The sequence below is a fragment of the Parasteatoda tepidariorum genome, chromosome 1 (assembly GCF_043381705.1).
Source record: "Parasteatoda tepidariorum isolate YZ-2023 chromosome 1, CAS_Ptep_4.0, whole genome shotgun sequence".
Lineage (NCBI taxonomy): Eukaryota > Metazoa > Arthropoda > Arachnida > Araneae > Theridiidae > Parasteatoda > Parasteatoda tepidariorum.
This window is the reverse complement of record NC_092204.1, coordinates 101,490,825-101,495,248: the sequence shown is the minus strand read 5'-3', so window position 1 is coordinate 101,495,248 and position 4,424 is coordinate 101,490,825.

The following is a 4,424-nucleotide window of genomic DNA, read 5'->3' as shown; positions in this document are numbered from 1 at the left end:
TAGTAGCAGTATTTGGTGGTAAATGTAGCTTATCGTAATTGAAGAATATGCTGTGCGATATTTTATGGAGAATTTGCGAACGTAAGTTTCAGAATGTATCGAAACATGAGGATGCTATTTGCTAACCATCTTTATCCAAAGAAAACCATGTAACCTAAATATCTAGCATGATGAAGCGATTTTTTAAACAAATAATAATACAATATGCAACATATTATTTCAATATCTTATTCTTAAACATAACATATTTCAATGTTTTTAAAATGCCACTAAACATTCAGCAATTCCTTGAGTTATAGAAAAAAGAAATATCGTTAATTATAGAAAACCTTGCGAATGTGTATTAGAATTACTACAAAATCTACATTTTATTTTTCAAGCACTTTTTCTGTCTTCAAACTTTCTTGCCTAGAAGAGTCGATTAAAGCTGTAAAAATGATTATCCCTAAAATTTTGTATATAGCTGTAATAAATTATGTTAATTTGATTTTAGTATAAAATCCTCGAAAAAATATAGCAAAAACAGCATAATCTAAATAATATCAGATAAAAAGTTCATGTATTTAAATTCTAAAAATTTAGAAAATCATAAATAATTTATAAATCGATTCAAATTTTCTTTTCAAAGGAGATTAAAAAAAAATTTTTTTTTTGTTGCTTTTTGGTCAAAAATCAGCTTAAAAATTACCTGTAGCCTAGAAACTTCCAGGTATTTTCTATTAACAATTAATTAAACATCTCCGAGCAATCACAGAACATTATTTCATTTTTTTTATAGTCAGGGTTTGGTTGCCTAGCAACCTAGTAAAATTAAGCATTCCTCTTTTGAATTAGTCAATGGGCTATTTTAAAATATTCATTTCCGCAGACGACTTTTTTGGAGGTTTTCCGGAGTATCGCCAAATATATAAACCTTTATTGCGACCCCATTTACGATCCAATTTTTTTAAAATTTTGTCTACCCTCCCCTAATTCAAGTGTCTAGATTCCAAATATGTAAAAAAAAAAAATATATGTTTATTCAGAGAAAGTGCGTTTTTGTGTCTGATTTCGTAACTTAATTAATAGTTAGCACTAATTAATTAGCATATTTGAGGTTACCCCCAAGAACCATTAAGATTGACACTTAGTTCGTGAAAATCCGATCATTAGAACAAAAGCTATTCAGGGTGATTCGTTTTTTTTTTTTTTTTTTTTTTTTTTTTTTTTTTTTTTTTTTTGCGGACTGTACACATCTTTTCTATTTAATTTTTTATTCATTATTATAACATTTTAATTACTTTCTTTTATTATTTAATACCTGGAAATCAAAAGTTTAATGGAAAACTAAAATATATATATATGTGAGTCAAAATTTTATTAGCGGTAACACCCAAAATTTGATATCAAAATTTTTACTCTTTTTGTTGTTTTTTGAAGACTATATATTGTACAAAATAATAACCCAAAAAGAATTTTTTTTATTTAATTTATTTTACAAGATATTAACAATTAAATTTTGAAGCTCTTTTTAATTAAAAAATAAATATCTAAGGATGGAATGAATGGATTTTAAAAAAATGTGTCTCATTTTACACGGAAGTAATTGAAGTTTTTGATAAAATGATTATAGTAAAACAAATGTTCAAAAAATTTAATTTTTATTGCAAAATTAAGTTGTAAAATGAAAAACAAAAATGTTGTTAATGTCGTACAAAGTTCAAACAAAATCCATTTTAATGTAAATTTTATTCTGAACTAAATGGTTTTTCAAAAAAAAAAATGGATCGCAATTCCATAAAAAGTTATAGTTTTCTTCGCGAAAAGCAGCACCCTGGCGCGCTCTGCCACTACACTCAGCTGATCGCTCAATTGCGCCGTTGTATCAGTTAATTTGGAGGGAATTTAAAAACTTCAACTAAATTTTCACAAAATAACAAACATTGTATTAAATAATAAATGCATAATTTATAATTTTAGGTGAATAATATGATGAATAATTAGTTATTTATAATTCATTTGCATAATTTTTTGAGGACAAACTTGGAACTAGAACAATATATTTTACATAAATTGCATTTTTCCAATGCTAACTTCCTGAGGCAAAGTAGTCAAAATTTCAACTTTTTTGGCATGATTTTTTTTCCTGGTCTAACTCATTTTTTTATCTCAGTAATCAAATTCTCGTCCATTTCAAATTATTTAGATTGTTTTGTTCTTTTTTCCAACACATCAAGTACGAAGTTTACCGGTTTATTACCAGCCTCATCAGACACTTTCTGCCGCTTCGATCTATCATTGAATTTTTGCAAAATTCGCTTTACTTTTTTCAAATTTTCTTGACGGTCAATATTCTTAAAACAAACGCTTGGATCTTTCTTCGGAACGTCAAAATCACACTTCTCATGCGAACAATTCGATACCATATTTTCGTTATTTTCTAAAATTAACAAAACATTTTAATTATTAGAATTATCTAATTTGAAATTAATATTTAAAATTATTTACAAATTTGCGAATAGAATTACTTTTTTCATGAGCAATTATTACGGGTATATTTTTCTGAAAAATTGTCCGACGACACGAATCACATATGAATTGATTTATTAAATTTGAATATACCGAACTCCAATTTTTTGTCACAAGCTTAATATTTTTGTAGACACTTCGATGCTTTAATTTGTTCAGCGGGTTGCAGCAATAGTTCCCCATTTCTTGATTTTATCTGTAAGTTTATAATTAAATTTCGTGATAAATATACAAATCAAATTCTTAGAATTAATGCATTTCTTAGAAATATAATTTTATGTTTAAAAAAACAATAATTATTATCAAAGTTGATATTACTAAGTTAAATAACAATTGAAACTTACTTTTTGATAATTATTATCACGCAGATCAGCATTCCGAATTACCTTAACAAACGCTAGTTACAATTCGAGTATAAACATGAAAAAACGCGCAGCGCATGAGGTAATCAGCGCTGACCACAGAGCGAGCAGCGGTGCAGCATTTCGCGAAAAAAGCTATAACTTTTTATGGAATTGCGATCCATTTTTTTTTGAAAAACCATTTTGTTCAGAATAAAATTTACCTTAAAATGGATTTTGTTTGAACTTTGTACGACATTAACAACATTTTTGTTTTTCATTTTACAACTTAATTTTGCAATAAAAATTAAATTTTTTAAGCATTTGCTTTATTATAATTATTTTTTACAAAAACTACAATTATTTCCGCGTAAACTGAGATACATTTTTTTAAAAACCACTCATTCTATCCTTAGATATTTATTTTTTTAATTAAAAAGAGCTTTAAAATTTAATTGTTAATATCTTGTAAAATAAATTAAATAAAAAGAAATCGTTTTGGGCTATTGTTTTGTATAATGTATACTTTTTAAAAAACAACAGAAAATGTAAAAATTACGATATCAAATTTTGGGTGTTACCGCTATTAAAATTTTGACTCATATATATCTTTTTTTATTAACCTTTTTTTTCCTTTATATTAATTTACTTTTCAAAATTCATTTATTGTCACTTTCTATATTTCCTATATATAAGAAAAAATAATTCTTGTTTAAACTATAATTAATATTTCTGTATATTTGTAAGCAAATCAATATTTCTGTATATTTGTAAACAAAATTTTAACCTCCCTTCTTTTGAAACTTTGAATAATTGATTGAGGCTCGCTGGAAGTAGTGGCCAGACGCGGATTATACGGGTAAGGGCTTTACTAACCTAGGAACGTATCCGAATCTGGAAGGAAAAAAAAAAAAAGTCCACATTCACATATACCACCACATCAATAGTCATCTTTTCAATTTAATGCAATCACCTTTTGGCCCTATTCAGAATTTAAGCTTAAATTTACTTTTCAGGATTTACGCTGTCCACTAATGTCACTTACATTTATTTATGACGCACCATCTGCAATCCAATATTTGGACAGTGACCGCTTGTTACTCAATAAGATGATGTTGATAAAAATAATTTTCTTTCTGGATTATCAATATTGAAGATAGGATTAGTTTTTTAAAATTTTTTTTTTCAAATTTCACTTTGCTGTTAAGTTTTTTAGATGTGTTGATTTTTAAGTCAGTAGCTAAATCGCTTTTTTTTAGAAAAAAGTGATTTTGGCTAGTTGTTTTGGGTGCCAAGTGTACACCTATGGATTATCGGCAAAGAGATAAATAGCGTCCTTTTTTGGAATACCAAGAAACAGGTCAGCTTTTTTGACTCTGTACTTTTTGTGGCTATTCTGCCAAAAACGACCAACCTTTAAGATTCCCCACAGCAGTGGTGCTTCAATAAGACCGTAAAAAGATATCCTGGCTCATGCGAAGTATAACGGTGATACTAACTTATTTTTTAGCATCAAAATCAAAGATAAATCTTGTACAATACCCCAGTTAGATATATATATATATATATATATAT